Source organism: Lissotriton vulgaris, chromosome 10 (genome assembly GCF_964263255.1).
Source record: "Lissotriton vulgaris chromosome 10, aLisVul1.2, whole genome shotgun sequence".
Classification (NCBI taxonomy): Eukaryota; Metazoa; Chordata; class Amphibia; order Caudata; family Salamandridae; genus Lissotriton; species Lissotriton vulgaris.
The window spans coordinates 506063448-506075091 of NC_141698.1; positions in this window are offsets into that span (position 1 = coordinate 506063448).

Consider the following 11644-nt stretch of genomic DNA (forward strand, 5'->3'; position numbering starts at 1 on the left):
CTTTTTTGGTCCACAGTCAACAGACCCTTCCGTCATAATGAAGAAGCCCCGGTAATGTCTGCTCAGGTGACTGAGGAACAATGGGTGGCTCATTTTTCTAGTATTTTTAACCCTGAAGGACTAGCTGTAGGGGGTGATAGGGAGACTGTAGCTACTACCCCCCTACCTCTTAATATCACAGTCTCCGAGGTGGATGCTGCCATCCGGGTCAGTAAGGGGGGAAAGGCACCGGGCCCTGATGGGGTACCTGTTGATCTTTATAAAGCCGAGGTTTCCATCTGGAGCCCATTGTTAACCAAGGTTTTTAATGCAGCTGCAATGACTGCGGCCCCACAGACCTGGGGGGAATCAATCATTATCCCGGTTTACAAAAAAGGGGCGAGGGGTGAGGCAAAAAACTATCGCCCGATTTCTCTCCTCACTGCTTCCCTAAAAATTATGAGTAGGGTATTACTGAGTCGTCTGGAGGAATGGGTTGAAGGTAAAGGGGTCCTTGCGGACTCCCAGTTTGGATTCCGTAAGGGGTTAGGCACTATAGAACAGTGCATAAATTTGGACCTCATTATAGGCAAATATACACGGGCTAAACAAGGCTCGTTGTTTCTTTGCTTTGCTGACTTGACCAGCGCCTTCGGCCTGGTTGACCATGGCCTTCTGTGGCCAACCTTATTGGATATGGGCGCTCCACAGGATATTATTTATTTCTTGGCCCAACTATACAGGAATTTGACGGCTAAGATACGTTACGGGCAATCGGGGGAGTGTACACCTAGTATTAAGGTAGGCTCTGGAATTAGGCAGGGATGTGTCCTTGCACCTCTTCTTTTCTCCCTTTTTATTAATGCAATTGAGTCGGAACTACGGACCGTTAATGCAGATGCACCGACCGCCGACGGCCTTTCCATCCCAATATTGCTTTATGCGGATGACGCGGTCCTGCTCTCACAAACTCCTCTTGGGCTGCAAAAACCTATGAATAAATTTGCAGATTTTATTAATGGGAGAAAATTAAAAATCAATAATTCAAAAACTTTTATAATGCCCTGCGGGAAGAAAATTAAAAACTTAAGGCCCTTTACAGTTATGGACCAAACTATACAAGTGGTTGACAAATTCTGTTATTTGGGTATCACTTTTAACAGTGGGGGGATGTGGGCGCCAGAAATGATTAATGTAAGAGCTAATATGGCCAAGTGTTCTTTTGGCATATATAAGTTTGCATCCAAGTTAGGCTCTAGACGGATACCTGACATGCTGTACCTATACCGCCATAAATGTGTTGCTCTGGCCCTTTATGGCTCAGGTGTGTGGGGCCATTGTAATAACAATATGCTCCAGGTGGAGGAAAACAAATTTATCAAAAAACTCTTGTGTTTACCATCTTCTGCTTCAACAAAATTGATCCATCAGGAGGTTGGCCTGGAACATCTATCTGACTTGATCAGATTAAGACCCCTGTTAGTATGGAGATCTATATGGATTAAGGAACAGACGGGTTTCACAAGAAAGATTATTTTAGACTGTCTCCACATGGATAAATGTTCCCGTATCCCCTGGCTTAACTATATTATTCGAGCATTTAAAGATGTTTTTAATCTTACTGTGCGTGATAACCCTTTTTGTGCTATAGATATCCCGAAGACTGAGCTTAAACATGAATTTTTGAGGGTTAGTATGGTGAAGCGTAATGTAGCTACTGCTCAGTTCTCTACACATGTTTTTTACGACAGATACAAAAAGGTAGAAATGGGATTCTCAGGATACCTTAAAATGGTTACTATCCGATCCCACCAATATGTATTGACAAGACTACGGATGGGGATTGTTCATCTGCTTGTCGCATATCCTGTTATGAAGACCTATACTACTGCCCCCTGTCCATGTGACGGGACCACAAAGCAAAGCACAGAGCACTTTTTATTGTTATGCCCTCTTTATCTTCACCTTCGAAAAATATATTTGAAACCGCTTTTTAAAAAATATAATGTATCCACTATTGTATCGGCCATGGGGCTTTTATTTGGACTTGATTCGCAGGACATCTGTTTTTTTACTGCTGTTTTCATTTTAAAGGCGATATGCTTGAGGAATAACATGCTCTTTGATATGTGATTATCCTTAAATCTGCTGTATCCTCATGTTTTATTACTTATGTATGTATGTACTTTTATGATTATTAACTAATGATCGAATAACGTTTTTGAATGAATGAACTCCGAAATGGAATCTGCAGCTCCATTTTTTCAGTGACTCGCTGGAGAATTGGAAAGAATTGACCAGATCTTATGCCAGTGGAGAAAGAGAGAGGGGGCCAGAGGGAAAGGGAAAAAGAGAGAAACAAAAATGAAGAGCAGTAGGGAAAATGGCGAGAGAGAAAAAGAAAGAGGATAAGAAAGTGGGCGAATTGAAAGAGAAAAAAAAGAGGACCAATAGAAGGTGAGAAGACAAACAGAGTGACAATATAAGAAAAAAAGGGGAAAAAATGAAAAAAAGGGAAAAAAAGGAAAAGTGAGCAACAGGAGAAGTGAGGAGATGGAGTAATAGGGAAGGTAATGAACAATGACATTTACTGCAAACATATATGCACCAGGGAAATATACCCCTACTAACTGCAAAAGGTCTGGGAAGAAAATTGTATTTTAATAGTTTCAGTAATTGTTATAGCAGAACAAATATTAACTGTACGGGCAAATCAGGATGTTGTCGCTTCGAAATTCAGTACCCAAAGGCATTAACTCTGAAAGAGTCCCATGCCTATATATTTGTTTAAATAAACTAACGTTGTTTTGAAAGACAACCCAGAAATAATAATAGCAGCAGTGCTAAGAAATCCAAAGCACATGGCCTGTCCTATACAGCACACCCGTTAGTGTTTTCACTTTACCAGCATCGAAAGTGACACCAAGAAGATCGTATCTCCTTGTGCCTCAAATGGACTTCGAGCTCATGGAGTGCAAAATAAACATGTTGGCACATAACGAACTGTGATGATTTAATCAAGTGACGCTATCCTGTAAATTGATGAGTAAAAACAGAAAACAGAATGTTGTAATGGAAACAGTGCTACAGTTTAAGGGCACAGCAAAAATCCGGAGAGTGTTGAATAGAAAACATTGACAGTGCTTAATTTGTAAAAATAAGGGAAAAAAAGAAAGAAAGAAAGGAAAGAAAAAAAGAAAAAAAAAGAAACCACAATTAAAGAAGTACGGGAAACTAAAAGTTTGTTGAGGAGCCTACTACCAGCGATACTAAATGTTAGGGTTGGCAACACCAAGCTGCCTAGCTTAAATTCCAGATGAATGCCTCTTCCACCAGCATTTTTGACGTCCAGAATTCACATTTCATCATCAGTCTTAGAAGCAAAGCAAGAGAGAGAAAAGGACAGAAAAGGGAGAAAAAAGTAGAAAGCGAAATCTAGCAGAACAGCAGCAAAGGAAGAAAGCAGGGATGAAAAAGAAATTGGTGCTTTGTTGGTAGAAAAATCATTCCTTCAGTTATTTCCAGATATAGTAACTTTAAAGACTGATCCGGCTTTTCTTCAGAAAGTGGCCTCTTCTTTTCACTTGAAGAAAGAGATTGTTTTACCTCTTTTTTCCCAGCCTCGGATGAAGCGGCTTCTCTGCATTTGTTAGACTTTCATAGAGCATTGTCTATCTTTAAGGCTCTTTCAGCACGGTACCGACAAATTCAGTTCCTATTTGTTACCTTTGAGACGTCCTGCTTTGCCCACATTCTTCTACTTTGAGTAGGTGGGTGAACAAATGGTTTTGAGCACATATGATTTATGTAGTTTCTTCCCTTTAGAGTCTGTCAAAAGAATCGCAACAATGGCGATGTCTGCTTCATGTGTAGCATACAAGGGTGTGTCTTTCAAATACATATGTAATGCGGCTACTTGCCCCCCCCCCCCCCAAAACTATGTTTGGGCCACATTATAGACTACAGTTGAGGGGTTCCAGATCTACTGCTTTTGGTACAAGAGTTCTTTCAGACGTTTTGTATTTATTTTGTATAAAAATAAAGACGCTAGGTGTTACATATGTTATGCCTTTGGGTCATTTCTCTTATCTGACTGCATAAGGGAAGATAGCTTGAGTACATCTTCACTAGTACTCACTAGTAAGTACTGGGATGAGGAAGACTAAGAAGGAGGTAATGCTGGGAGTACTTATCAGTGATGGACATTACTCCGACTCATATTCTTCTTCGTCTTCCTTGTCACAGTCCTGTGCTACCACCTACCTTCCCCATTCCTCATACGGACTACTTTGGCTATGTGTATTTTTGCTTGAACTACCAGGATGGGAAGAAAAGTTTGTCCCTTTTTTTATGTCAGTAGTTTATGGGGATGGGTCAGACCTCAGGATATTAGGAATGTTAAATAATATTTGGGATGGTCTACGTTAGAGTCCAGAGGCTCATTAGTAAGGACTGTGACGAAGAACACAGTGAAGGAGATAAAGTTCCCACCAAACTCACAAATCTGGTGCGGGTTATGCAAATACCAATACATTCCAGTGCAATCCAGAAGTGACTGCACAACACAAAACTAGCACAGAACGTGCTTCTCTGTGCAAAGCAAACCTATCTGCTGAACAATTAAGTCTTGGAAGTCAAACAGCTCACAAAACTGACTCCATTATATGGAGCGAGTGGCTCGAGTAGATTGTCCTTTTAAACTGTTGGTGGCGGGGGATTTTAATGCGAAATTGGGTCTTCCAGTATCGCTTTCTCAGTCCACATTTGATCCACCCGCTGCTGAGCCGGACCAAAATGTAATGGACGCTAGGGGAAGGGTCCTACTTAGCCACTTGTTAGAAAGAGGTTTGGTTAATATGGCGCCCAATTTGACTGACCACTATATTCCCACCTTTACTGTACAAGATATAGGAGGGACTATGGATTATGTATTCGCTCCTGGGGCATATTTCCTTTTATTAAGGATTGTGAGGTCCTTATCGAGTCTTATAGTGACCACAATCCTATCCCTGCTAAGTGAGTGTTATAGTCCAGGGGACCAAAGCCCAAGCCTTTATCCACTCAGTCATTATCCACTAAAGATTCTGGGCTCAGGGTGGTCTGGCATTCAGAAAACATGAATAGTATTATGTTGCAGATAATTTCCTTTAGTTCTGCCCTGGTGTCTAGCTGTAATTGTATACCACGTAAGCCAGCTTGCATCTTACAAGGTTTCGCAATCTTGTTAGACAAAGTCAAACATCTACTTTCTAAACCTACGTCCCAGTCTTGTAATCAGATGCATTCCTGGCTCAACAATGCTTGCAGAGATGCTAATAATGCCATACGTAGGGCTTAAAAACAAAACCCTAGAGACCCGATAGTGTTAAGAGAAAGTAGAAAGCTGTATAAGCTTGCCATTAAGAAAAGAAAGGCAACATTGAAGGGAGAAAAGTGGGATCTAGTGGTGAGCGTTTGCATGTAAAAGAAGCACGGTCTGTCTTATCTCCCACCTTAACAACAGACAAAAATTACTGTTCATATCCCTCCTGAGACTTGGGTGACTCAGTATGCTGGCCTTTATTCTGCTGACTTTGCTGCAGAGAATGCCCCATTACAGCTAAATTTAACTTGTAAAAACCTTGTTTCTAATGTGGGGGAAGTACGGAAAGCAATTGATAACAGTAAAGGTAAGAAGGCACCAGGCCCAGTTGGAATTCCCCTGGATTTTTTTAAGGAAGATCCCACATTCTGATCCCCGGTACTTACCGCTGTTTTTAACTCAGTTTGCAGTGAGGGTGTCCCAAATGGCGTACCTCTGTGATAGTGCCTGTTTTTAAAAAGGGTGATGTGCATGATCCCAAATGCTATCCTCCAATATCTCTTTTATCCTCTTCTGTTAAAGTTATTGGGAGAGTCGTACTAGATCGCCTCCTGGACTGGATTTGTGCTAACCATATTCTGGCTACAACCCAGTATGGGTTTAGGAAAGGTCTAGGCACGATCAAACAATGTCTTAATCTCTACCTTATTCTGGCCAAATATAAATATGTGAAGGGCACCTCTACTAACCTAGCATTCATGGATGTAACCAGCACGTTTGACTATGTCTCATGCTCTAGGTTGTGGGACATTTTAGTAAACATGGGTGTTGATGCAGGTCTGGTTTCCTTTCTGAGGCTACTCCACCACAATCTCTCTTCCTCAGTGAGGTATGGTAATGCTGGTGAATGTTCAGAACAGTTCAGTATTAAGCGAGGGGTACGCCAAGGATGCGTACTCGCCCCAATCTTATTTGTACTTTATATAAACGATTTGGAGAAAACATTCGTTAGGGTTGGGGCGGATGTGCCGTAGGTGGAGAATAAGGCTGTGCCAGCGCTCCTTTATGAGGATGACGCAGTCCTTATGGCAAGGACTGAGATTGGTCTAAAAAAACTAATTTCCAGCTATGTTAACTTTAGGATTTGGGTTTGGAGCCAAACTATAAGAAGACTTTGTCCTGATTTGTGGCCCCACAAACACTAAGTCCTATAGCTTGAATATAGAGGGTAAAAAGCTGGAAAGGGTTAGCACCTTCCCGTATTTGGGTCTGGACTTCGATGAAGATTGTACGTGGCATACCTGCAGAAAAAATAGAATAACAAGATTTACACGTGCAGTTGGTACCACCTATTCACTTGCAATGTCAATAGGTAAAAAGTCCATAGCCCCAATTTGAGAGATTTATAAGCGTAAATGTATTCCTATTTTAACATATGGTATGAGGATCTTGGGCTGTAGGGATGTACATGCTATGTAGCTGGAGGAGAACAGATTTTGCCGTAGAGTCTTAAGAGTGCCCCCTTCTTCGCCGCATTTTTCCCTCCATTTGGAGTTGGGTCTCGAGTATATCCAAGATACTATAAATGTGGCACCTTTCGCTACCTGGTGTTCCATCTGGACAAATGAAGAAGCTGATTTCAATAGAGCAATTATTAGAGACTGCCTAAACTGTACTCGAGGCCTTTGTTTCCCCTGGCTCCAATACATTATAACCTGTTTTACGGAACTTGGTTATTATCCCTCTATGTTTGAGCACCCAGATCAAATTGTTAAAGGGGATCGACAGCAGGTTTTGATAGCTTCCAAAAACACAAAGATCTGTCCAGGGAATTGTCTGAAGTAGCCAAACCCATTGTCAGGGATTATTTCCCTAGAGGCCGCAGACCCGAGAGCAGAGGACGGCCCGGGACCAGGGTTCGATTCCCGGCGCGGCAGGTTTCTGGACCAGGGTCAGCGGACTCGATAATTCTCTCGCCTCGGTGCCCACTCTGATCAGCGATCACACTCGGCAACTCTGGGCATTAGCTTGCCTCATCTTCACTAACGGCCCCACCAGACCGCCGGGGATGCCTGGTCTCACCCTGGAGATACCCATTAAGGGACCATCTCTCAGGGAAGCCAGGAAGGGTTTCGCAGCGGTCGAAGCGCCTTGGGACCCTACGGGTAAGTAGTGCGCTATATAAATGCCAATACATTTACATTTACATTCAGGCTGGGATCGTTTCGTTGGTTGATATGCCTACCCCTGTGTCTGTATTCTTCAGAATCTTTTATGGTCTGCCCCTGTGATGAACATTCGAGTCAAACCATTTTACATTTTGTATTTTTTTGTCAATTTAATCTTCCATTTACCAGGAAATTTATAATACCTCCCTTGCGCAGATATAAATTCTCTAAGTGCAAAGCGGCTTTGTACTTTTTGCAGCAACTAAATGATCACGATGTCTGTTTTGCTGTTGGCAGCTTTTTGAAGTGCATTTTAGCAGAAAGAAGCAGTATGCTGTGTTAATTTTAATGTATTTTATCATTTTCTGCATGGAATGCATTGGTATTGCTGCTAAAATGTTTACCTGATTTACTGACTTGTTTTTAGACCCTATTTTATTACTCATGTATTTTCTGATAATATTTGCTGCTATTGATGGCTGTTTCTCTTTGTTGCACTACTAGATAATATTTGCTGCTATTTACGAACCCAAGCATTTTGCACTGTCACTTTAGTCCACATCTAATAAATCGGCTGCTACTTACGAACCCAAGTGTTTTTGCACTGCCACTTTAGTTTCAAGAAAAAGTACTGTATTTGTGAGCTGTTGTATTCTTTTTAAACGGATAATGAGTTTGTATTTGCTGTGATTGATTTTATATGATGTTTATATCTATGTGTATCTTTTATGTCCCGTCTTTGGAAGGACGAATAAAGAAAGAATTGAATTGAATTGACTTCAGTTGAATACATAAAATCAGAAATTGTAAAAAAAAAATGAACCACCATGGATATGACTGGCCCAAAATCAAAACAGCAAATTTAATTGGGAAACATGAAACCAAAACAGATACATTCAGGAAACACATAGCAGAGGTAGAGCAAACCGTTGAGTATGTCAGAAAATACGGAATTAACATGGATACTGGGATGCAGAACATTATTCCGGAAATTATCACGAAAATGTAAAATTCCAAGGACTCTGCAACCATCACAGTGAGAATAACAGCACAAGGTCATTTTACAGAGTTAAGTGGCTTTGCTCAGGCCTGTATTGAAAGACAGCTGATAAATAGCTATCACAGTCTGTCCTTTAGTTTATTTCCACCAAGGATTTTACCTCAACCTCTCAACTGCAAGATTATCTTGAAAGCCATGTCAGTGTCAAAGATTTGCAGTCTGTCTCTGATTGACAGAGGTATAAAGAACATAGGTCCTAATCTACCAAACATTAATTTTCAGATTCAGAATAACTGAAAAATATCGAATCGCTAAAAGTTAAATACAAATCCATATGTATCAATGTAAAACATAACCAATTAGCAAATGGGTAGCATTCACAATTTATCAAACTGCTAAGCGTAAGTTAGTTGCAAATTGCAAATGTCGCTTAGCAGTGACTGATGACATCACAACCAAGAAGTGAACTACCACATGCTCATTACAGCCCAGGAAAGACACAAGAGAGGAGCAGGGCTGCAACATAATCCAGAGAACTTCTAATACATCCTAGCTAGCTAGGTCCCATAGAGGGAGGGAGCGGGAAAAAAGGAAAGCATAAATTCAGAGAAAATAAGTTGGAGATCTAAGTAAATAATTGTGTTGCTCATAATGATGTATTGTTTGGAAAGTCATCAATCTATGGCCCCATTAGGATGGCGGCCGCCCGCCACCCTACCAGTGCAAGGACCGGCTGCCAGTGGTGCGGTGGTCCAGCACCGCCAATTCGGATGCGACCGCCACCCTGGCGGTCGCATCCCGCATCTTTGACATTGTGGCGGGTAGTGCTGTAAGCAGCACCCGCCGCAATGCCAAAGAGGCATGGTGTGCATTGCCATGCACAACGTGACAGGCACCATGCGGTACCTGCCACCTTGTGCATGGCAATGAAGGGGGTACATAGGTACCCCCCAGTGCAGCCATACACCCCCCACCCCCGCCGGGGACCCCCAACAGGTCCCAAAAGTCATTCTCTGCATGCCTTTCCATTGCAGAGTCTCTGCTATGGAAAGGCATGCCCACTGCAGTCATCATATTATGGATGGGCACCATATTGTGGGCTTTTTCTGCCCGGCAGGCAATCGTGACGATTGCCTGCCGGTGGAAAAGCGGCAGATGGTCTTTCCATCCACCGCGGTACCCCCGCCATGGTAATATGGCGGGGGGTAAATGGTGTTGGGGCTCAGTATTTATGAGCGAATAAATGCAGCTAGATTATTTTCATTGCACCTTTTGATGAAATAAAGAAATAAAGGTGTAACATGCACTCAACAAAGAAATAGTTATCAAGTGCACAGAACGAGCTAGTGAGGCAAAAGGAAGTCCTTCTGTGGAAAAAGCACCTACTCCTATTGAGGAATTAATTGAATCTACACTACAACCTGAGGCAGTCGTTAGAGTGATCACAATAGTCACTTCCTCTTCATCAACAGCATCCACAAGTAGGTGGTAGCCTCACAAAACATATTTCCACCTAGTAATGCCCCACTAAACGGATAATACATGTGAAAGTTAATTTTTAGTACAGCTATATGCCCATGTTTAAACACCTGGAAGTCTATACCTGCACAGAAGAAATGTAGTATGGAATTAGTAGTTTTAACAAAGTAATGCAAAGCTTGAACACCACCTGAATTACATTTTTGCCTATATTGTGGCTGACTTACTTTTACAAAAATGGTCATCAGTGATGTCACTGACCATGTCATGAATGATGTAATATGTGACAGCATTAGCAGTGGTTTTAAGGGCGCGCGAGTTTAAGTTAGTACAACTAACTATAATGGTGGAATTTCGATGGTTTTGTACGAGTGAAATGTCCAGCTAACTTTAAAACCTTTAAAACCTTTGGTTTTTCAGTGAATTTCTAAGTTTTTTTTTAATGCTAATGCCTAACTTTAACATGTCTGAAACCTATGGTTTTTTCAGTGAATTTCAAAGGTTTTTTAAATGCTATTTCCTAACTATAACATGTCTGAGACCTATGCTTTTTCAGTGAATTTCAAAGGTTTTTTCAATGACAATTTTTAAATGTATTAATTATTATATTTTTTTCCATATTGATTTACTACCTTTTTTAAACTATTTATTTTTAGATGTTATATTTTTTAAATTACATGATGTATTTTTGTTATAAATAAAAAAAGTTTTAAAAAATATTGTAATTCTAGGATTTTTTAATTTCATTTGATATATTTTTAAATGTATTTATATTATTTTCTTTCTTGTTCTCTTTTTAAAAAAAATTGGGGGGGAGTCGCGCACCCAAAGTGTACCTTTCTCGAACACTGCGCGGAAACTAGCCACCATTTTAGGATTCTAGTGTAGGATCCGTACAAGGTGTGCGATGGGTGTGTATATTCCTGCGCGATTGCTATGTGACCAGTACGCGACTCCTGACGCATACGCGACATATACATATTATGTTACGCGACACTCGTGCACTTCCCTGTGACATCATATACGTGTTGGACGCGGTGGGTTCGCGACTCCCGTGACATTTTTTAATGTCTAAAAACATATATATATGTACTTAATATAAATATTGGGACAATACATTATCTGATGTAATCATAAAAATATTATACTTTTACTTTTAATAATCCAATATTACGTTTAAATACAATTTCACGAAGTAGTTTTGGGTGCGTGCTGCGTGTGCGCATCCTACACAGACCCCATGTGACCAGAAAAAAAGATAATTGATTGGTTCATAACACTTACTATTCTAACTATTGAAGGACCCAACCTATTTCAATCATTCTTCTTAGACCTTCTTTGGAGGGCGACCTCTACTAAGAAGACCCTCATTTGTTCCTGATTGGACACATGGTTTTCCTTTCTTTGAGTTAAAATGGCTTCAGGACAGCAAGAATCCTCAGAGTCAGAACACTCAAACTCAGAATGATTTGTAGAAGAACCTCCACGCACTCCAAAATATACTTCTATTGTCTGGAAAATTTTCACCTTTCCAGAAGGACAGAAAAAGTAAACGTAACAAAAGTTACGTGCAAAATTTGTAAAGTTGTGTTATCACGTGGAGACCCAAATAAAAAATACTCTTGTGGGACCACAAGTATGCTCAAGCATCTTAAGTTCACTTCATCCTGTTTACCTGGCACGTGAGGAGTGCAGAAGACTGCGGGAGAATCCACC